Source organism: Ursus americanus, chromosome 13 (assembly GCF_024610735.1).
Source record: "Ursus americanus isolate L20-20 chromosome 13, mUrsAme1.1.p, whole genome shotgun sequence".
NCBI lineage: Eukaryota > Metazoa > Chordata > Mammalia > Carnivora > Ursidae > Ursus > Ursus americanus.
The window spans coordinates 495979-521651 of NC_142139.1; the positions used below are offsets into that span (position 1 = coordinate 495979).

Below are 25673 nucleotides of genomic sequence, written 5' to 3' on the forward strand. Positions count from 1 at the left end.
CAAGATTAATAGAAATAATGTAAGTGAAAGGTATCGATTATTTGGTGCGGTGCCTGGCACATCAGAATTCATAAATGTCTGCTGAGTGGAATTGGAAAAGGACTTAGTAAGTGCTTAACAATATGAGTTCTATACCTCAAGACATCCATTTTTCTTCTGTATGTTTAACTGTTTACAAGAAAATTCTAGAGAAGGAATATGGATATGATTGACAAAGATGAGGAACCTCTATAAAAGGGTATCATCAACAGCTCCATTTAAAAACATCAAGCAGGTCATGTGATGTGATGAGCACTGGGTGTTGTAGGTAACTAATGAGTCACTGAGCACTGCGTCAAAAACTAATGATGTACCATATAGCAGCTAACTGAAGAAAAAAATAAAAAATAAAAATAAAAACATCAAGAGACAAGTTCAGGATTCAGATAATAATGAATAAGTCAAGTGTGACTGAGGCTACGCCTTGCTGTTACCTCTAAAATTGAATTCATGGTTTATCATGAAAATCTTCAGTCTATGTAACTATGTACAATATAATAGTTATAGGAAAATATATTTGAGACTCTTAAAAACACACTTACATATGATTTTTAGAGTGCAACTTTCTGGGAAATTGGAAACTCTGAATATGGTAACAAAAGTCAAGCTATATTCAATTGGCAAAGTAGTAACTATGTCTGGGAGAATCAATTTACAGTTTTAAATTGGATAATATATCTTATTGCCAAATTCTGGCTAATAAAGCAGAAAATTAATTACAAATTATACATAAAATCAATTGTATTTCTGCATTTCTATCAATAAAACATTATTTAAATTATTTTACTGTTGACCATTTTGTGTTTCTCAAATATATTTTGATTTATGTAAAATTTTCAAAGGCGACAATTTAATCAAAGAATGAGTGTTACTTAAACCCAAAACATTTTAATCTTAAGAATAAATATTTCAAGATGAGGATAATTTATTAACTTCCTTATTGCTCTTAGTCTTATGACTATTAGGCAGAATTGGACCTTTCATAGTTATATTGGAACTTATCTATATACTACTACTAATATTAACTTTAGTTGAAATGTACTTAAAGGAAATATCCTTAGTTTATTATGTATGACAGCTAATAGGTAAAAGTGAATGTTAGGTATGAAAAAAAATCCTAAAAACAGTACCATAATTTCAGAAAATAAAGTGAACCACACAATGAAAATAGAATGCATATGTTTAAACCGAAAATTGTTTAAAATGTGCCTCCTGTGCTTACGTTGGTGAATAATAGCAACATTTACTGATTACTAACCATGAGCAGGCAATTTATTATATACATTATATATATTTAATATCCAGAACAATCTAATCAACCAAATAATATTATTATCTCTTTTTTTATAGAAAACTGAAGCTTAAAGACATCAAGTAAGTTGTTCAAAATGACCCAGATGGCAATAGCTAGAATTCTAAACCAGTTCTGCCAGTCTTCAAAGTCCATGTTTAAGACTGAGGTTTTGAACGGGACTGGTCTTGTAAGGAATTGTGCAAGAGAAAGAAAACTATGTAAGGTAGATGCCATCCAGAGAATCACATTTTGCCGCAGAATCCAAAGCGTTCATGTGCAATAGTAGAGACAGAAGTCAAGCCTAGGAAGGCAGCATCGGGGGCTGGGCATTTCTGTTTCCACTGCTGCTGGTTTTGATTCACCACAGCATTTCTCTCATACTGACTTGTTGCTTCACGGGCGTTTCTAGAGCCAAGCTCGACACTTATCAATAAATTTTGTTGTGCTGGACTGAATATTCCTCAACTCTGTCATACTCTTTTGCTTTTTTGCTTGCCCTGGAAGTACATGAATGCACTCTGGATGTTTAGACAGTTGAGTTTTTGAGACTGAAAGAGGATTTGAGTGACACGAGCAGGGTTAGAGTCCTGTAAAGTTACTACAGCACAAATAATTTTTAAAAAGGTGCAAGTTGCTTATTGATTTGTTTTGGTGAATTACTCTTTATTTCAGAAATTATTTCCTGACACAGAGAATATTGTTTTATATGAATTATATGAAAACAATCAATTTATATTCTCATTAACCAATACTTTAGTGAAAATAGGAACTTAAGAGCTTCAAGTTGACATTTTGTCATTCCTGGTTTGATCCATTATTCATTCAACCAAACATGATTGAATGCCTACTGTGGCATTCTTGACTCTACAGTGATACAACACCTAAGAGAAACAACCTTCACAGAGCTCCCAGTCCAGTGAAGTAGATAGATACTATCCAAATAATGTAAAATAAACATAAAATACAAATATGACAAGGGTTACAAAGGCAAGCAATATATAGCCATGTGAATGCATTTACTGGGAAAAAATATATTTAGATCGTGACTCAGTCTTCCCTAAGAAAAGTCATTCTGGGTTGAAATTTGGAAAGGTGACTAGGCAAGGTGGCAGAAGAATAAGGATTGTCAGATTTGTGTAAGAACAAAGGATATGTGAAAAATTCCTGTGTTAATGGGTTTTTATTGGTTGAACTATGTGTCTCTAAAAAAGATATATATAAGTCCTAAACCCGTGTATCACAGAATGTGACCTTAGTTGGAAATCGAGTTTTTATAAAGGCAAGTGAGTCAAAATGAGGTCATTAGGGTGGGCCCTAATCCAATATGACTGATTTAAAGGAGAAATTTGGGAACAGAGAGAAACATATGGAGAATGCCATACGAAGTTGGAGGATTGAATGATGCAGCTAAAGAAATCAGAGAGGGAGACAAACCGTGAGAGACTCCTGACTCTGGGGAACAAACTGAGGGTTGCAGAAGGGGCAGTGGGTGGGGGGATGGGGTAACTGGGTGACGGGCATTAAGGAGGGCACATGATGTGACGAGCACTGGGTATTATACGTAACTAATTAATCATTGAACGCTACATCAAAAACTAATGATGTACTATATGTTGGCAAATCGAATTAAAAAAAAAAAAAGCCAAGGATTGCCAAAGACTGCCAGAAAAACCACAAAAAGCTAAGAGGAGGCAAGGAAGGGTTTCCTTAAAGGTTTCTGAGGGAGCATGGCCCTTGTCAACCCTTGATTTCAGACTTCTAGCTTCCAGAACTGTTAAGACTGTAAAATTCTGTTGTTTTAAGTCACTCCATCTGCGTTACTTTGTTACAACAGCCCCAGGAAACCAAAGCAATGGGTAAGGATGCGGAAGCATTGGGCACTTGAGTAATTAAAGACTACTGAACAGAAACATAGAAAGTGAACGCGGAAGTGGTTTGAGATGCATTTGTACAGCAGATTGTAGGTCTTTTGTCCTACGGCAAGTAGTTGAGGTGATTAGTCAGAGGAGAATGATCAGATTTTAGTATGGAAAATGGACTGAAGGAAGGAAAAGAATGGAAGCAGGGGAGGAAGTAACTTGGCTATCCTTTTGGTTTGGATGAGAGGATTGCTGCCTGGAGTAGGGTGTTACGTGAGCGATTGAATTATGTTAATGGTTTGAAGAAAATAAAGGAATGTTGAAACATTGTAGAGAGAGCAAGCCAGTCGGCCAAAGAAGGACGTAGAATTGCCAGGCCCTGCTGACAAGACCAATTTGAAATTAGTAGTTAGGAATTCATTGCGGCATCAATATTTCCTGTTCTATGACTCTCTCCAGCAATAATAATATGCTCAAACACAGGCATAAAACATAAAAGGACCCTTAGGCTCAGCCACATGAATATCCTCTGGACCCTGATAAGAAATGATCCAATCTGAGAGATAATATCACATAAATGATTGCCAGTACTTTTATTTCTCCCTTAAAGAAATACATATCTTTATGTGATCACATTAGCTGTTCCTAGGTTTTTGTCTGAGCTTCTCACTACCATTCTTCCCTCACTAAACGGAGTCTCAAAGATGTTAGTTTCCTCGGTATGATTATTTCGTATGTAATAGCTAAGATTAGCGTCTCCACTCTTCCAATTAGCATATCACCTAAATGAGTTTAAAATCACTTTTTATTCTCTTTTGAGTCTGAAATTCTCAGAAGCGTCCATTGAAAGCTCATATTTTTAATGCCATCTTTTATCAATTTTCTTTTTCATTCTAATAAATTCCTTTACCACTTACTTTTTTCTGATATAATTGAAGGGTCTTTTCTGGTCCCTTGGTGTCTAAAATAGAATATTTTGACATAACTTTTTCAATAAGTAAGCCTTTTCCATTTTGCAATTGTTCTTGACATCTGCTATAATTCTTCCTTTTGTTAACATTTTTATTAAGTTCTGTTTCTGGATCTTTTTGTGCTTCTGCAAATTTTAAAATTTTGGTATGAAGACAGAGTGTACTCTTCAGATGGGTACTTGATTATAGGAACAATGCAAAGAATATTTGCCCTAAATGACATGGGTCTGGCTGTTTTCCAATTTGCTTCTGGCCACAGTAGACACTGTTTAGTCTGTAAAGCCCGTATATAAAATCCTGTCTAGCCATTGTCTGTGCAAAGTAAAGACTAGACACGACCCATAAAATTTCAACTTCTGGCCTTTGGTGCTAAGGCATTTTCTGCTTTGAAAAATCACTAGAGAGAAATATAATCTTTTCTGAAATTGCGTTTTGTAGACAAATTTTATTTTGGATTTTTCGTGTTTTAAAGAAGCAAGAGTGAGCCAATTAATCTGTTATAAATATGGTCTTAGTGAATTTTGAAGGGAGTATTTATTAAAATAAACATATATATATTCAAATATATGTACACATATAATAGGAACTTCAAAATATTATCAAGCAAGAAACAAATCACTTTACTTACTCAAGTTTTTTGATTTTTTAAAAAGATTTTATTTATTTATTTGTCAGAGAGAGCGCCTGCGCACAAGGTGGGAGGGCGGCAGGCAGAGGGAGAAGCAGACTCCCTGCTGAGCAAGGAGCCTGATGTGACTAGATCCCAGGACCCTGGGGTCATGACCTCAGCCAAACACAGGCACATAGCCAACTGAGTCACCCAGGTGGCCCAAGTTTTTTTTTTTTTTTAATTTTTATAAGTAAAATTCATAAACAGACATTTGTGGGAGATTATATTTAAAAAATAAAAGTTTCTGTATAGTGAAAGTACTTGACCCTCACTATATATACTTTCAATTTAAATTTGGCAATTAAGTGTATCTATTCATTTATTAATTTAATATCAGCTATTTGTTTTCAACTATTTCTTGAGTGCTTCTTTCCAAGACTGTATTACAATCTTTGGCCATATTGGTAAATGAACAGATACAGTTCCTACTCTTGTGGAGTTCAGAGTCTAATGCAGAAGAAATACATTATTCAGACAGTCACAAAATAAGTTAAGAAATTACTACCTAAATGTTGCTTAGGAAACACTGCCTCTGGGATATTTAGTTAACCTTTCCTTGGAGCTTTGTTGTAACGGCCTGTGCAAGTTCAGCACCCTCCCCCACGATTTCTAAGTGAAATTCAATCTGATCTATACAGTACCCTCTTGTTTCTGTTCTTGAATCTGTATAGAATACATTCATCTCACCCACTGTGAACCTGGATGTGAAATTGTACTGATGATTTCCACAACAATTCCAATTATATAAAGCATTTCAGATTTCAAAATTTTATTGGATTTAGGAGTTTAGGGGAGGGAAGAATATACTGGCAGTCTTCATCCTATGATACTAAACTTGACTTTTCTTCCCTTTGTTATGCTCACTTTATATTCTGCAATTTTTGAAAAACTCTACATGTACCATGGGGACCCTGTCATTTGCAAAGCCTTGAGAAGTTTAGCCCAGTTCCCTGTACTGTCAGTAGGCCAGTCTGTCTAGCATAATCCTTCGGGAAGGCTGCAAAATAAAGTTGTCTCCCTTGTGTCCCTATGATGTTATGAAATGTACTAGTAATTACAAAGCACAAAACAGGGAGTTTGACCTAGTCTGGGGTATAGGTATAGGTTGAAATGATGGTAGAGATATTAGTAGGCACGGCTTCCCTGAGGAAGCAACATCAGTTTAGAATGACGAATAGGCGTTAATTAGAATGAAGGTGGGATTGGAAGAGAAAGTGGAATCGCAAGTCCGGTTAGAGAAAGCATGAAGTATTTGAGGAACTAAGAAAGCCAGCTTCTCTACAGCATAGAGGAGGGAAAAGCAGAGGTGTCAAATGAAGCTGGAGAGGTAGGTATTAATCGCGACTTCACTGATATTATATATCCAATATATAGATTTTCTTTTTTGACAATAAAAGCAATAATTGCTAACACCTATACCAGCCACTATTCTAAGAGCTTTGTATATAAATCATTTAATCTTTAAATTCTTTTGTAGTAATTACAAAATGAGTTATAACAAAATGCTACCTCATTAGTGAGTATGACATAAAACAATTTCTCCTCAAAATTTCAGACATGAATTCAGAAGTGGTTTTCTAAACTGACAATATAAAACTTACTAACAATTATCTTATTTATACTATCTCTGATGATAAGTAATTTAAAAATCAGAACATAATAGGTTATTTCACCCATGAGATACTATAAAACTCTAAATCACTTTTTTATTTTTTTATTTTTTTTTAAAGATTTTTTTTTTAATTTACTTATTTGACAGAGATAGAGACAGCCAGCGAGAGAGGGAACACAAGCAGGGGGAGTGGGAGAGGAAGAAGCAGGCTCATAGCAGAAGAGCCTGATGTGGGGCTCGATCCCAGATCGCCGGGATCACGCCCTGAGCCGAAGGCAGACGCTTAACCGCTGTGCCACCCAGGCGCCCCTTAAATCACTTTTTTAAAAGTCCAATTTACTAACATTTTATGCCATCTCTGTATTGTCTCAGGAAAATAATGGGAACATACATCACCACTTTTATATACCATTTCAAAAGTACTGCTTTCATAAAGTTGCCTTTATGTTATCAATCATATATTAAAAAGTTAATTAGTTTCTTTGTTAAGAAACTAATTTCCCTTGAAAATACTTTTGAACTCTGGGCAGATTATTTTCCTGGAAACAATGCCTTCGTTAAAATATAGCTGATGTTGAAATTGACCTATAAATATTTTTAGTATTCAATATTTTATAGAGATAACACAAAATGCTATACATGCTTGTGTATAGTATAATTATACATGATATTATATTTATACTCTGAGGTAATATGCTTCCTAAAATGCATACAAAGCCTCTTTTCATGGCAATAAGAAAAGATACTCAATCCAGTTTAATTTCATTTTATAAGAAAAAGAGTTTCAGATGAAGAGAGAATTCAAAAGGTTGCCCCAAAGTGGAGGAGTTAGCATATAAGAGCTAAAGAAACTCCCAGATGGAAGTGACAGACATGTCAAATTATAATCCATGGATAAAGGAAGTGAAATTTCTTAAGAAAAGACTCAGGACACTTGTCAGCTTTAGTCAAATGTATGAAGAACTATAGTGTAGATAGTCGAGGAGTTTCAGATCTCTGTAGGAGGCAGAGCTCAGACTACAGTTCTGGAGAAAGATGAATCACAGCTCTCTAGGGGACAATAGATTGTCTCCAGTGGTAATAAGTTGTTTTTTTTTTTTTTCTTCTCTCTCTCTGTTGTTGAAGCACTCAGGAACCAGGAATAAATTGAGTCACCACTTATTGAGTGAATTAAAGGATTTTATAAAAGTAAGGTGAATTGTTGAAACAGATAAAAGTAGTCTCCCACACAACTTTGAGATTCTAATTTTAATCAGAGGGAAGTTGTCTGAAAACTAATTATAGTTCCAGGCCCTTATCATCAGAATTCTGACAGGAAGCAGATTATTGGGACAACTGAGTGAAGTAACTTATTACTTTGTGTAACTTGCAGAGTACTACAAATATGACTCATATCAAATAGTATTGAGCCAAAATTCGCTTCCCCTCTATTAGCTTCCCCTTATAATTATTTGGCTTCCCTTTTTATATGGCTTTTATAGGCATTGATTAGGTAAAGCTACATATTGCAATTGGCACTACAAGTCAATAGTTTTGGCAGAGGCTTTTCTTAACTAACAGCAACATTAAGAGAATTATGGGAGTGGATGGAAACATTTTACATCTACGCTTTGACAGTGTAAATGACTTCAGAAAAAACCATGAGTATTACTATGCACATATGAAAATATGTTTATGTTTCAATAATAGGTTTTTCACTTTTGGAAAATGAATACTTTTTTGAGTGTGCTCATTGTAAGTATTATTCTTACGTACATATGAGTTACTCTGAACCCCTTTGTTTTTCTCATTTCCTTTGCACAATCATAAACCTTATCAGTTCAGCTTCTGGCATCACCAAATCTATTCAGTCCTCCTTTCCAACTCTCAATTCCTGAATTATTGGAACATCAGCATAATGGGTTTCTCTGATGCTACTCTTTCTTAGCTTTCTTCACAATATCTTTAAAGTTATCTTTCTAAATTATTTCACTGTCTCTTCACTTTTGACAGGATTAATTTACCATGGTAGCACTAAATATCTTACCTTTTGCTCAAACTTACTACATTGTATCAGTCAGAGCTCCAGGAGAAACAGACGGCACACTGGTGGGGGAACACTGAAGAGAGTTTAAAAAGGGGGCCATTTATAAAATCAAATATATAAACCATTTACAAACCCCATTTTACAAAGGTGTTAAAGGAAATCAACTTGAAATGACATTCCTAGGACTAGCAATAACAAAGAGTGGGAGGAGTGGGTATCCCCCCCCCCCCCCCCGCCAGGTCTGAGGGATGAAAGGATGCTATAATCTGAAGTGAGGAGATGAACCCTTGGGGGAGGAACACCTGACAAGAGATATGTTGGGGGCTTAGCCAATTTGCAGCAATTCTGAATGGAAGGGGTGGTAGATACAACCCAAAGTTGCTCTCCTCCCTTCCTCGCATTTCTTCCAACTGTCTCCCATTAGGCAAAGCCAAAAAGAGGCCAGAGAGCAAGGGATCCTATAGGTGCATTTAGTCCACAGAAATAGCCTCGTGGGGAGGGGGCGGAAAAAAGGAGTAGAATAAGTAGAGAGTAGATCTGAACTGAGAGATGGAAACTGCCCAGCTCACATAGCCTTTAATAATTTCATGTTTCTCACCTGGTAGTTTCTTTGCTGGAATGATTTCTCTGGCTCATACCTTACTCTAAAGTTCTACAACTGCTCAACTTCCAGGCATCCTTAAGTTTCCACTCGGATTACAGAATGTTCCCTGTGGATTCTTTCCCTTCTCTCTGTCCAGAGTTAGTTTTAACCTTCTCAGTGCTCCAACAGCATTATGCTCATATTTTGATTTTAGCTCATTGGAATTACTGATTTATTCTTCTCTGTGTTCTGTAACACCTAACAAAGTATGTATAGTAGTTGACATGATAGTCGAACAGTGACTGCAAATGGTTATATTACATATTTAGACAGTTGAATACTTGAATACTTCTATGGTTGTTGACTATTTGGATACGGTGAATAATTGCTTACAAATGGAGACTTTAGCATGTATACAATTTTTAAAGGAATAGCTTCCTTAACTCTGCTAAGTGGGAATAATAAATATAGAGTATGATTATGAGGTTAAAATAACATTAAATAACACCGTGTATACAAAGAGACTTAGCTAATGTCAGGCACAGCAGACAATCTAAAACATTCCAAACTATGTTGAATAAAATGAAATTAACACTTAGGACAAAAACAAAAGCAAAACCTAAAACGAAACAGCTAAAGTGGTAAGTTTGAGACAAAAACAAAACAATTTAACATGGTTCTTAAACTTGTGATTGGCATGGAAAGAAAAACAAGTTTATGCCCAAATTCTAATCTAAGGATTGAAGAAACATCTTTTGGTATTGTCCCTAGCTCCTCAACACAAACCTATCCCATGAGGGTAGCACAGTACATGTTATCTCTCTTCTAAATCTCTCCATCTGAAACAATTTTCTATATAGAGAGTAATGGGATTTTCTTTGCAACTTCAAGAAGGACATTTAATGCTCAACGATTCAATGATTAAATGGAAATAGTCAGTGTTATGCGTGGAGATTTTTAAAAGCAGTGTATACTAAGAATTAATTCCCTTCCATTTTGTCTACTGTGGATCTACACCATGTCAGACTCCTTTCTGAAATGAACAGGGGCATGTAGCAGCTCCACTAGATTATCTTTAAATCCATAGAGATGATGACACTCAGCCAGCAGGAGGATTTCTAAATCTTTGGGTATTTAAGTTGTGATGAGGTAAAGGCTTATTTAACTGTGCAAATGGAAGAAAACAGATAGCCTTTAAACTTGGATTATAAAGATGGAAAATGAAAGCTTTTTATCTTATCTTAAGAAAAATATCTTATTTTTCTTTCTAATTATATTTTCATTGTATCTTTTTAAGGTAATTTGTGTTTGAATTATTCAATGATAGGAAATGATAGGAAAACAATTTTAAAATTTTCTTCCATTCACTCAGTCATACAAGAAATATGTATCGAGTGCCAAATGTATGTAGTCATTATCTTAGATGTTATGAATATGGTAGTAAACAAAATAGATAATAGTCAATATTATGAAGAAAAATAAGTCAGAATACGTGGATAGAAAATAACATGAGGTTACTATTGAGATGGTGATCACTCAATTCACATATGATACACACCGAGAAAATGAAAGGTATCTATTCATTTCTTTGTAAAAGTTGTTTTATTTGTCCTCTTACAACACACCTCTAAATATAAGATAATTTTATTTTAATAACCTTTTTTCTTTGTGGACCAATACTCTTCCATGCTTTCCTGAACAACAATATGCCAACAAATTAGAAAACTTAAGTAAAATTGAAGCATTCTTAAAAGGAAATAAGAGACTGAAATTGACTAAAGAAAAATAAAAAATCTGAACTTATATATAACAAATACAGGTATAAAATTAGAAATCAAAAATCTTCCCACAAAGAAAAATTAGATTCAGATTGTTTCAATGGTGAATTGGCCTGAACATTTAATGAAAAAATATTACTAATCCTTCCAAACTCTTCCAGTAAATAGAGGAAGAAACACTTCCCCTCTCACTGTGTGAGGTTAGCATTACCATGGTATCAGAGCCAAAGGGGGTTGAAAGGTACAAGCTTCCAGTTATAAAATAAGTAAGCCATGGGGGATGTAGTGTACAGCATGGCTCCTCTAGTTTATACTGTATTGCATAGTTGAAACCTGCTAAAAGAATAGATCTTAAAAGCACTCTTCACAAGAAAAAAATTGTAGTTGTGTGCTAACATATGTTAACTAGACTTATTGTGGTGATAATTTTATAATATATACAAATGCCAAATTATTATGCTGTGTATGCAAAACTAATATAATGTTGTATGGCGATTATTTCAGAAACATACAAAAGGTATTATCCATCACGGAAAAGAGGGAATTATTTCAGAAATTCAAGGTCAATCTGAAAATCAGTTAATGTGATATGCCATAGTAATAAGATAAAGAACAAAGACTATGTGATCATATTAAATAATAATTAAATAATTTACCAAAGTCTAAAAGCTTTTCAGAATAAAAACTTTCCACACACTAGGAATATAAAAGAACTTCTTCAACCTGATAAAGTGCATTGATGAAAAACCTACAGTTAACATCATACTTAATTGTTAAAAATTTAATTCTTTCTCCCTATCATCTAAAAGAAGGCAAAGATGTCCAATTTCATCACTTCCATTAAAAATTGTACTGGAGGTTCTAGCCAGGGTAATCAATCAGCCAAAAAACAAACAAAAATAAAATATAAAATAAAGAAAAGAAAAGAAAAAGAAATTAAAAGCATGCAAATTGAAAAGAAGAAAGTAATGTATTCATTAGCAGATGACATGGTCCTCCATACTGAACACCCCAAGGAATGCACAAAAACTGAAACCCATTAGAATTGATAAATAAGTGCAGCGAGGTCACAGGATACAAGTTCAATCAACTGCATTTCTACCTCCTAGCTATGAACAATCTGAAAATGCACTTTAAAAATTCCATTCAGCAATGTGGAATTTAAAAAACAAACAGATGACATATGGGAGGGGGAAATAAAAGAGGGAGGGAAACAAACCATAAGAGACTCCTACGGGTAAAGAAAAAACTGAGGGTTGATGGAGGGAGGGTGGTGGGGGATGGACTAGATGGGTGATGGGGATTGAGGAGGGCACTTGTGATGAGCTCTAGGTGCTATATGTAGGTGATGAATCACTGAACTCCACTCCTGAAACCAATATTGCACGGTATGTTAACTAACTAGAATTTAAATAAAAATTAAATTTAAAAATTCCATTCAGCAGCACAAAAAGGAATAAAATATTAAGAACTAAATTTAATGAAAGTTTTGTACATTGAAAACTACAAAGCATTGCTGAAAGAAATTAAATACCTCAATAAATGGAGAGGCAATCCATGGATGGGAAGTCTCAATATTGTTAAGCTGACAATACTTCCCAAGTTGATTGAAAGATGCGACACGATCCTTATAAAAGTCCCTATTCTGATTTCAAAACTTAAAAAGCTGATCCTAAAAACAATTTGGAAATTCAAACCTCCTAGAACAGTCAAAACAATTTTGAAAAATAAGGATGAAGTTGAAGGACTTACACTTCCATATTTCAAAACATATTATGAGGCTGCAGGAATCAAGATAGTGTAGTACTGGCAGAAAAACGGACATATAGATCAATGAACTAGAAATATCAAGGGTCGAGAAACGAACACTTTCATTTATTGGTTATTTTTCACAAATGTACCAAAGCAACTCAGTGAGGGGAAACTGCAGTCTTCAACAAACAGTACTGGAACAATTAGATAGCCACGCACAGAAAGATGAATTACACTGTATGTCATACTGTACACAAAAATCATCTCCAAATGGATCATATATAAATGGAAGATCTAAACCTATAAAACCATAAGGAAAAAAACAGAACTGAATCTTCACCACCTTGACGTAACTAATGATTTCTTAGAATTGACCACAAAAACACAAACAATGAAGGGAAAAATGATATATTGTATTTCATCAAAATTAAACATTTTTGCTCTTCAAATTCACCACGAAGAAAGTGAAAAGACAAGCCAGAGAGAAAATACTTGCAAATAATACGTCCAATAAAGGACTTGTGTCTAAAATACACAAGTAACTCTTACAATTTAATAAGACATATAACCCAATTTAAAAACAGAGGAAACAATTTGAAGTCCACACGAAAGACTACATGTTGTAGGACTCCATTTATACCAAATTCCAGAAAAGTCAAATCTACGGCAGGAGAAAATAGCATAGTGGTCGTGTAGGTCCGGATGTGGGACAGGGAGTGACTGCAATTAGAATGAGGTTTCTTTTTGGGGTAGTGAAAATGTTCTAAAATTAGACTGTGTTAATGGTTACATAACTAAAAACTTATGAATAATTATTGAATTATGCACTTAAATGACTATTTTATGATGTGTAAATTATAACTCAATAAGGCTATTAAAAATAATATCTCAACGGTAAGAAGACAATCCAATTTAAAAATGGGCAATGGCTTGAACAGACACTTCACCAATGAAGAAATATTAATGACAAGCACATGAAGATGTCCAACATAATTATCCATTCATGAAATGCGAATTAAAGCCACACTGAGATACAACTACACACACATTAGAATTGCTAAAATAAAAACAAAAGTACTGACAATACCAACTGCTGATGAAGATGTGCAATAAGTCGAACTCTCATACACTGTTGGTATGAATACAGAATGGTACAGCCACTGTGGAAAACAGTTTCACAATTTTTTCTCTTTTCTTTTTATTAAAATAGAGTTGACATATAATATTATATTATTCTCAGGTGTACATAACAGTGATTTGACTTTTATATACATTACAAAGTGCTCACCATGATAAGTGTAGTTATCCATTCGTCACCATACAAAGTTATTACAATGGTATTGACTATACTCCCTACACTGTGCTTCACATCCCTATAACTTAGGTATTTTATAACTGGAAGTTTGTACCTCTTAATCCCCTTCACCTCTTTTGCTCATCTGCCCACCCACTTCCCCTTTGGCAAACACCACTTTGTTCTCTGTATTTATGAGTCTGTTTTTGTTTTGTTAGTTTTGTCTTTTAGATTCCACATATAAGTGAAATTATATGATATTTGTCTTCTCTGTTTGACTGTTTCCCTTAGCGCAATACCCTCTAGGTCCAACCATATTGTTGAAAATGGTATGATTTCATTCGTTTTTTCATAGCTGAGTAATATTCCATTGCATACATATAGCACATCTTCTTTGTCCATCTATTGATAGACATTTTGGTTGCTTTCCTATCCTGGCTATTGTAAATAATGCTGCAATGAACATAGGCGTACATATATCTTTTTTTTCAAATTAGTGTTTTTATTTTCTTTGGATAAATACCTAGAAATGCAATTGTTGGATCATATGGTAGTTCTATTTTTAATTTTTTGAGAAGCCTCCATATTGTTTTCTATAAAAGTACAGAAGGGTTCTTTTTTCTCCACATCCTCGCCAACACTTGTTATTTCTTATCTTTTTGATAATAGTCATTCTGACAGGTATGAGGTGATGTTACAATTTCTCATAAAGTTTTTATTTGTTATATGGCCCAGCAATCCCACTCTTAGTTATTTACCCTAGAGAAATGAAAGCTTCTGTTCATACACAAATCTTTGCATGGTGTTTATAGCAACTCTATTCATAATTGTTCAAAACCAGAAACAACACAAATGTTTTACCAACGGTGGATGAACAAACAAACTTTGGTATAGCCATGCAATGCAATATCCTCAGTAATAAAAAAGAGCAAACTTCTGAAACACTCAGCAACCTCAATAAATCTCAGAGATGTTATGGTTAGTGAAAGTATCCAGATTCGAAGTTTACATGTTGTATGATTATATTAATATGATATTTTCCAAAAAGACCAAACTATAGTGGTGGAAGATAAATAAGTGATAATCAGTTCTCAGGGCAGGGAGAAGGTATGAATACAAAGGTATGGCATCAGGGAAAAAAATTATTTTGTGCTCTGATTGTGGTGTCTGTTAAATGGATCTATTCATGCATTAAAAAGCCTGCATTTGTACATCAATTAAAATCAATTTTACTCTATGTTACTTTTAAAATAAAGTTATACAGTTGGAATTTAGATTTTCACACATCATTGAAATCAAATTTGTGATTTCTAATCATACGAGATATTCTTGGTATTAAAATATTTGTGTGAAAGGGGTTAGCATGTAAACACGAACTACCCCACCTCTGACCACAAAAGACTAACTATGTAAGTATCACAAACATTAGACGTTAAGGCATGAAGTGATACTAAATATAAAGATGGATGTTTCATAATGATAAAAAAGATAAGTTTAGCAGGAAGGCATCACAAATCCTAGATTTGTATTAACATTCCTTTAAAATATGCAAAGCAAAATGGACAGAACTAAAATGAAAAATACATTCCCAGTTACAGTTGGACTATCATATAGTTCTCTCAGTAACTGATAGAACAGAAAACAGAACAATGACAATAACAAGACCCAGTAAAGATGAAGAAGATGTGAACATGATTAATGAACTTTAGTAATTACAGAGAGTTCATCACATCAGACAATGTCAACACTTCCATCAATTTATTTTGAAACTTTATATATGTGGTGCTTGTGGGATTTTTTTTAAAACAACCTATCAGAGTGATTGCCCCTAAAATTTAACAAATCAAATAGCGGAACCATATCCAAATAGCAGATGAATGGAAAATACTGTACAAAGGGTCATGAAATACCCCTATCACATAACTCCAGAGATTTGCGGGAACAGGTACATGTGAAAAACCTCAGGATGAGTTCTAAGGAACAGGTTACAGCAAAGGGAAAACCGTTGTTGCGGCTTCCATGGAATAAATGAGCAAAGTAACAGTAGTGAGAAAGCACATGAACATTCAGGTCCTTCTACAAAATGAAATTGTGGAAAAACAATCTTATCCTGCTTTATAGAAAGTTACATTTTCCCCTCAGATTATTCAACTGAGGACACTAGGGTATATTAAGAAAATATAGGGGCTTCTGGGTGGATCAGTCAGTTAAATGTCTGCCTTCAGCTCAGGTCATGATCCCAGGGTCCTGGAATCCTTCCCTGAGTGAGGAGACGGCTTCTCCCTCTCCCTCTGCCCCTCCCCGTGCTCATTCTCTCTCTCTCTCCCTTGCTCTTGCTCTCTCTCAGATAAATAAATAAAATCTTAAAAAGAAAAAAAAGTACAAATTCCCCATAATTCTGCTACTAAGGGACAACCGTGCTATATATCCTGGTTCATTTTTCATTTCCTTTGTACTATTTTATTTATGCAGGTGCATATTTATTTATGTATCACTATATCATTGTATCTTGTACCTGTTTATAATTATCTACATTCTTTGTAATTAATATTTTATTGCATGCTCTTTGAATATATTCTCAAAATACTATTCTTAATCACTACATAATATTCTAAAATGTATATAAGAATGTCTATTTCTGACCTATTATAATGTAAAAAAATTGCAGACAATGAAGTCATTCTTTGCAACTTTATTTTTTATGGATACCTGGAGTTAGAATTGCTGCGCCTAATGGAATGAGCAATTTTAGTATATATGTTACCAAATTGATTTCTCAAAATGTTGTGATTTCTGTTTCCGCCAGCAAAAAATTAGAATGCCTGCTTTTCTAACTTTCATTAGCACTGTATTAACATAAAATATTTTTAAATGAATGTGTATTTCTTTGGTTATTGTTAAGATAAATATCTTTTTCATTTATTTATGTAGTAGTTTTATTCTCTTAAAAATTGTCATGTTTTGCATATTTGCATTAATATTTTCTTATTGATTTATAGGAGCTCATTATAAGTTAAGGTTATTAATCTTGTGTCTGTCACTTATATTGAAAATAATTAAAACACTTTGCTTACTGTTTAATTGTGCTTTAATATTTTTGATTTTGTGGATAAACTATATAATGTTTTGGTTATATAGTTTCTTACAGTCAAATCAACTAATATCTTTCTCTGCAGTCTTTTGCTGCCCTGATGTTTAGAAATTTTTTTCCTAGCTAAGATTATTTAATGATAAGCTTTTCTGTTTTCTTCTTCATGGTTTAATTGTTATATTTTAACTATTTAATCTATCTGATATTTATATTAGCACATAGTGTAAAGCGAGTCTCTAACTTGGGTTTTTCCAAATAATTAGGTAAATTCCAAAATTCTTATTTTGACTAATTATGCTTTTATTGGCATGTGATATTTTCTTTGTATAATCTCATATGTGTAGGAATTTCATTACATATATTATCAACCTGACTTGGTTCTTGTTCAACAGTTCCAATTTTTTTTCATTTATTATAACTTACAGTACTTTCTCATTCTCTTTAGCAATTATCTTTATTATTATTTTTATTATTAACAAACATTTCTTAGTTAGTCCCAACTAAGTAGTACATAATAAGTACATAATAAGTAGTACAACTTATTGTCAGAAAAATTGTAGACTATTTTAGATTCTATTCAACTTCTACTATGGTCTTACTAGAATTACATTGTGCCTTAAGACAACGGATACATTTTTACTATTTAGTTTTTTTACTATATGTTTTCTGTTTTCAAGCGCGTGCACGGGCATGTGTGTGTGTAAACTTTATTTCATATAGTTCTCACATATTGCATTTGGGGATATATATTTGTTTATCATGTTAAGAAAGTACCATATATTGTAATTCACCAAGAATTCTGTTAGGAATGTGTACTGAATTATCTTAGATGTATTTCAAAATCCATTTAGATGATCATTTGCTTATTTTTTACATCATATATTAATAGTTTCTGGCATTCAGCCATTCCTATTTCTCTGGGTTGTCTTTCCTACTAGGTGTTTCCTTCTCCCATTTTCCTTTTCAATTCTATCTGCACAGCTATATAATTTGTATCTTGGACAAAGTTACTTTTTTTAGTTTTTATTTTAATTCCAGTTGTTAACATACAGTGTAATATTAGTTTCAGGTGTACAATATAGTGATTCAACACTTCCATACATCACCCTGTGCTCATCACGAGTGTCCTCCTTAACCCCATCACCTGTTTCACCCATTTCTCCCCACCTCTCCTCTGGTAACCATCAGTTTGTTCTCTATAGTTAAGAGTCTGTTTCTTGGTTTGCCCCCCTTCTCTTTTTTTCCCCCTTTGCTTATTTGTTTTGTTTCTTAAATTCCACATATGAGTGAAATCCTATGGTATTTGTCTTTCTCTGACTGATTCATTTTGCTCAGCATAATACCCTCTAGTTCCATCTATGTCATTGCAAATGGCAAGATTCATTCTTGAATAATGTAAAAATTACATTTGGTGAACAGAATGGTCTATATGTGTTAACTATCTAAAGAGTGTGTAAATGCCTGAGACAAAAGTATTTATTTATTACCAAACTTAGGCAATCAGGTTGTGGTACTTGACGTGCCGGCAGTTCTCACTTCACAAAGTGGTATGAGAACATCAAAATGACCATGCAAGTCGAAACGGTGCAAAATGATTTTAATGATCAAGGAGAAAAATGACAAATTTTCTGGGACCTTTAAAAATGTCTGTCAATAAATTTAAAAATCATAATTTCAGTTACGTATACACAAGGGAACGAAAAAATAATAAAATATTTCATACGGTGTACTTTTAAACATTAGAAATGTTAAAAATAAGTGGTTTTTTTTTTATTTTTTGTAAAAGAAAGTATCATGGGACTTCTGGTTTCTGGTGCTGCATGTAGGGAGCTTAGAAGTTGCTACTCCACCCTAACAAGTAAAAAGTTGCACAGACTGAAAAATCAGCAACTTTTCTCAGATCTGGAGGAGAGGGTAGGATGCGGGGAAAACCACTGACCCCAAGATTGGGCAGACAGGCAAATATCTGAGCAGAGGCTCACAAGCAAAAATTCTGTCAGAACTAGCGTGTGGGTAGGAAAACCTGAGCTGTAGTATATGAATTCCTGGAAGCTCAGAGTCGACATATCTGAAATTTGAAGACTTCAGGGGACCCAATCATAAGGGTGCCTCCACAATGTTATCAGATTCATCTCCAGGAACTTGACCATGTTACCATAGTAACTATTGGAGAAACACCCCCTCACACTCTAGCAAGGAGAGGCGAAGAGGAACCGTTTGAAACACATCGAAGACTGTTCTTAGTAAAGCCTGCCCTCAGGGGAAACTAGTTAGCCAGAGCCTAACCAGACAGGGTATTATCAGAGTCTAATTGTCCTGGGGGAAAGTGATAGCCAAATCCAGCCCCATATCGCCTTCCAAGTAGTATGGAAGCATCCCACCCTAGCCCACTCTAGCCATCCTGTCCCATCTAAGAGGGAAGGAAAAAAAGAAAGAGAAAAACACTTAAGTTCATAGTCCAGAGGCATATCCTCACTAAATGACTAGACCTAATCATAGGACTCCAGAACACGTCCCCTTCACACCTCACCATCATATTACAGTTATTATGACTTGGTAACTAAAATTTTAGCCGTGTTCTTGAGAGGACTGATATATATATATGAAATTTGTGCAAAGTGAGAAGTGCATGCATAAAATTGGCAATCTGTTCATACAAATATTTATTTATTTATTTATTTAATCTTTAGCATATATGTTCTGTTTGTGAGCTGCTAAAGCTATAAAATTGGTATCATTTCATATGTTTCTAAGCAGATCTGTTTCATTCCTGTTCATTAAAGATATTTATCAGCAATGGTTCTGTGACTGGTGAATGACAGTTGCCGGTAATATCTTGTATAGGAAAGATATTTTCATCTATTATTTAAAAAAATAATACTGGATTATACTCATTTTGTTTGATTCTGAAATATTATAACCTTCAACATGAAATTAGGATTACGTAAGTCTTTGTTGAAGAGATATTGAAAATATTTTGATTTAAGGAGTAAAATATTTTAAGCTAATAAAAACATAATGCAGTTTAAGAATTTTGAATTTATTTTATGCCATGTAGTTAGCTTACTGGAAAAAACTACCTACATATATCCATTCAATTTGAAGGTATAAAAATCAATACACATGGTACTGTGCCATCTTTTAAACTTAATAGGTTTATTCATCTGGGTATTCTGAATTGTGATTGATAGTACTTATTCAACATAAACACTCATTTTTGTGAGTATTTTGCTTTCTTCAAAATTGTTCCTTATGCTTTGAAAATCTCCAAGTCTTTTTCTTTGTAGATAATTCAGCTGGATACTATAATCATGCATTAGGCTGTATAGAGTATTTAAGATGTTTTATTTTTACTTCAATATTAACTACTCATAGTCAATTTATTAGTAGATATTTTCTATTCCTCTGTACGATGAACTTTAAAAATGCTTCTACGATTTCTATCTTTTTCTGTTCTAACATTATACATGTGTTTTCCCCTACTATGTGTTCTTACAGTTATCATAAACTGTATTATTCATTCATTTAATTGAAATACAGGTCTAGTCTGGTCCTCATGGAACTTATAACCTTGTAGGACAGATAGACAAAAAACAATAAGCAATAAAGATGTACTAATTATATAGTATTTCAGAAAGTGACACATGTGATAAAGAATAAAGCAGTTTTAAGTAGAGTAGTCATGGTTCAGAAGTAGTACAGGGAATGAGCAAAATGGCTATCTGGAGAAAGCATGTTTCACATAGAATGTAAGCTCCTGAAGTGGAAATATGACTAGTACATTGATGAAACAGAGGAGACTAATGATGGTGGAGCAGAGTGGGGAGTGGTAAGTAGCAGGAGATTAGATCAGAGAGTAACAAAGGACCAGTTACTACAAATTCTTAGAGCCCACTGTAAGAACTTTGATTCCTACCCTGGGGGCTATTGGAGACTTTGCTAAAGGGAAAATGATCAGGTTCATTATTAACAGGATGACTCTGGTGGTTTTCATTTAGAACAAACCAAAAAGGAGCAAGAGTAGGAGTAGGAAAACAAGTTAGGTGAGAAATGGACTGACCAAGACTAGGGAGGCGGTAGTAGACGTCTTAAGAAGTGATTAGATTCTACATATATTCTGAAAATAGAGGTGTTAGATTTGCTGATCGATTGGACATGGAATATGAAAGAAGAGATGAGTCAAGAATATGTGACCTGAGATTCAGATTTTGACCTCAGAAGACTGCAGGGGGAGTAAGTTTGGAGGAATACCAGGAACTCAGTCAAGTCCAGAGACACCTCAATCTCAGTAAAGTCTGAGATGTCCATTAGACATCTCAACGGTAAAGTCTAATAAGTTGTTGGATTTAAGATTCTGGAATACAGCTGAGGGGTGCAAGCTAGATATATTAATTGGTTTCATTAGGCTATGAGCCATGTCTACCTTGGTTATCTCACTCTGTACCATACCTATACAATGTTTAGTACTTAGAAGGTACTCACAAAATACCTGTTGAGTGACTACAAATATAATGACTTGTGTGCTGGTAAATGTTTAACTACAAGCCTCTGGGGGGAAAAAAATCAAACGGAAAACAAAACTTCTGATTTCTAGTGTTGGCAGATTTTAGTGGTGTAAACTCATACCATGATTTCAAGTTACCAAAGTAACACCACTAAATGCAGAATTGGGAAGAAACGTGTGCAGTTGAGTCCCTCTATCCAGTATAAACCAGCGCCAGGACAAAACTAAGCCCACTCTTGTTTAGTGATATAATCATATACTTATTTAATGATTTTCGACTTCTCTCAATTGACTTTCCCATTCCTTCCTATTCTTTTATTATTTAGTCTGTGATCTTAAATGCTGGTTTAAAATAATACTATCTTGGAGGCGGGTTGGGAGATGGGTGAAAGCGGCAATGGGAATTAAGGAGTGCACTTGTCGTGATGAGCTCTGGGCGGTGTATGGAAGTGCTGAATCACTACACTGTACACCTGAAACTAATATAACACTGTATGTTAACTACTGGAATTAAACATTTTTTTAATTAAAAAATTTTAAAATGTTTTTTTAAAATGACTCTATCTTCTTTCCCCTCCCAATAAAAATCATATACGTATTTTCCTTACTTACAGGTAGACATAGAAGAGAATTTTAAATAAGTTTGATACTTGGGCAGATAGGAAGGAAAAAAAATTCATAGTTGATAATAAAAGCTCAAAATGGGGGATTTAAGCAAATATTTAAAAACCTATGTCACATACCAAACTAAGTTTATCCTTGTACCCTCAGCCAGGATTTTAAATTACTCCACACATCTGAGATATTATACAATTCCTGGGAAAAAAAATTCACAGCCTATAAAATAATATTATAATGTTAACAGTATTCTCTTGCCAGAGATTTCTTCATAAATTCAAATTCAGCCTAGAAAATGTGTTTAAAAATGTTGCCATAAGACATCTATCACAAGAATATCTATACAAAGTTTAATTAAGTTGTTCTGTTCTGAAGTCCCAACTGTTTGGCATATATCTCAGTCACTATTGGTTCTTTAAAAAATATTTACTTAATTAATATTTAAAAAATTTGTACTGTGGTAAAATATATATAAAATTTACCATTTTAACTATTTTTAAGTGTACAGTTCAGGTATTATGTACATTCACATTGTTGTGTGACCTTTACCACTATCTACAGAACTTTAATTAATAATTTCTTTCATATAAAAGAAGTGAATGTTGTTGTAGATCATTTAAAAAGTACAAAACAAAATAACATCCCCCAAAGTCTCCCCATTCAGAGCAAATCAACTTTGTTGCACATATAGAATTATATCAGACTGTTAAATCCGTAGTCTAAAAATCCCTCATGTGTTAGAGACCCTGCTGAGTCTAAAATGGGTTTCAGACTCTGACTGTGTCTAATGAAGTGGTAGGGCTGCAAACCCCAATTGTCTATTTTGCAGCATTTATTTAATGTACCAGTGAGCAAGCCTCAATAAAAATGATTTATGCCTAGAGTGATGAGGCATGGGGAAGAGGAGGTATGGACAATTCCCCATCCTGGATACACCATTTATGGCTCAGCCCCAAGGACAGAGAGCTGCAAGTAGAAGATGAAGGAATTTTGGTCATTAGGAAATTATTAATGGAACAAAGATTAGGGACAAGATCATTCTTCTAAATTTTCTTTCAACATAAATAGTCATCACAAAAATTTCAAGCAGAGGATAAATTTTGTAGCTTATAAGTTTCACATATTTGGATGCAATTTGCCCCAAACAACAATCCGGAGAAGGACATGGCTTCCTCCTCCAGAGAAACTCTCATGCTCTGTACCAATGTGATGACATTGCTTTTTCTTTTCTTTTTTTCCCTAGTGTAGGATGGGGAGATTAGAGGTGCTAAAGAGGACTACTGATGAACTGTTATCAGACCTCCCTAGGGCTCTGAAATCATTGGAGACTTGCAGGAAGTAGTTTATAAGTAAAGGTTATGAACTTAAAAAATCGATATTTATGCTTATGTTACATTTATACATGTGTGCCAGGAGAGGTGAGAGGACTGATGTTATATTCAAACACGTGGTTTTAAAATTTCATTTTGGCCTCATAGATGCCTCATCATTTGTTTGATCATCTTCTTTTGGGGGGGATTTTAAATGTTTTCAGTTCTTCAAATTTTGGGTTGAAAAAGATCCGTGAGCGGCACCTATGTGGCTCAGTCGGTTAAGGGTCTGACTCTTGACTTTGGCTCAGGTCACGATCTTAGGGTCCCGAGATTGAGCCCTGTGGTGGGCTCCTGCTTAGGATTTTCTTTATCCCTCTCCCTCTGCCCCTCCCCTGCTCTCTTCTGTTCATGCTCCCTCTCTCTAAAAAGAAAAGAAAAGGGGGAGAGGAAGAAAAATATCCTTGAATATATTGGCTAATAGAACTCCTGAAAGATTTTGACAAAATACATCCAACTCTTAGGCTAAACCATATAAAATACTGACATTTTAAACTATAAAAAATGGTGGGGTGCCTGGGTGGCTCACTCGGTGAAGCATCTGCCTTCAGTTCAGGTCATGGTCTCAGGGTCCTGAGATCGAGCCCCACATCGGGCTCCCTGCTCAGCGGGGAGTCTACCTGTCCCTCGGTGCGCCCCACCTCAAGTAATAAATAAAATCTTAAAAAAAAACCCTATAAAAAATGGCAATTACCTATGGCTCAATCCAAAACTATATGTAAAAATGCCCTGTTCATTACATACTTACAAATCTCTGCCAATTTTAATAAAGAGTTGTATCTCATTACTTTAATTTTTGTTGTTTTAATTACTCTTATGATTTGTTTATTTAGCAATCTGGATTGTGTGCTTACCACGTACAAACCACTATGATAAGCATAAGGACACAAAAAGCACTAATTTCAGAACTGAACCTGTCTTCATGGCGTTTACAAGTCTGTTAGAGGACATTATTAATCAAATATTCTTAAATATAAGTATGAAATTTTATATATGGAAAATGCCATGACTGACATGTGCTGAGAGAGTCTATAAAGGGACATCTAATTTAAATTGGGAGGCTCACGGAAGGTTTCCCTGTGAAAGTGACATTTGAGTTGTTATTTAAAAGAGGAGTAGATTTAACTAATGAGGAGTTGGCAGAAGGGAATTTGAAATGGTAAATTGTGTTCAAAGGCTTCGTGGAAAAATTGAGCATCATACATTCAGGGACTTGAAAGAAGATAGGAGTGCCTGGAACAGAGATTAGGTCAGTTCAGTTACGGTATGAGATGAAGTTGGACAGGTGAAGGAATCAGTCATTACTGTGGGGATTAAGAATACTGATTTTTTCGGGGCGCCTAGGTGGCACAGCGGTTAAGCGTCTGCCTTCGGCTCAGGGCGTGATCCCGGCGTTCTGGGATCGAGCCCCACATCAGGCTCCTCTGCTGGGAGCCTGCTTCTTCCTCTCCCACTCCCCCTGCTGTGTTGCCTCTCTCGCTGGCTGTCTCTCTCTGTCAAATAAATAAATAAAATCTAAAAAAAAAAAAAAAAAAGAATACTGATTTTTTCATAAGAGCAATGGGCAAACATTGTGGGATTTTAAGCAGGGTTGCAGAATCATGTTCTTACGTGTATATTGAAGCATCATTCTTTATATGATCATGATGGTAGCTTGGACTTGGGAAATTGGGGTAGAGACAGAAAAAAGGTAATAGATTTGGGAGCTATTTGAACAACTGAATGGATGCTTGTACTGTTTGTTGAAATGGGGAACACTGGAAAAGGAAAAGGTTTAGAGGTAAGGTAATACATTTGGTGGAGTTTAAGGGGCTTTTTAGATATCCAAGTGGAAATGTCAAGTAGGTAACTGAATATACATAACCAGAGCTTGAAGAAGGTTTAGATATTGGACTTTAAATTGTGAGCCATTTACTTTTTGAGTTTTAAACAGAATATATGTATTATCTATTAAAAATTTAAAGAACATTATAGAGCAAGATAAATCTCTATATTCCCATATCAAATAATGTCCAAGATTATAATTTGTTCAGTAAAAGTTTAATAACAGTTTATTAAATTAAAAATACAATAATGTGACATTATTTTAGTAATTAAAGGAAAGACGTCTGTATTTATGCATATATATAATGTACTATGCATCAGAGTATGTGTATATGTGTCATACATATATGTCAGATTATATAAATATATCACAGAAATGAGAGTTGAA

General features: G+C 34.4%; 1 protein-coding gene across 1 annotated transcript in view; it reads right to left on the bottom strand.

The window, feature by feature from the left end:
* TACR3 (tachykinin receptor 3) overlaps nucleotides 1-25673 on the bottom strand; it is a 74566-nt gene that overhangs the window by 42025 nt on the left and 6868 nt on the right. The gene's annotated exons all lie outside the window — the stretch shown is intronic.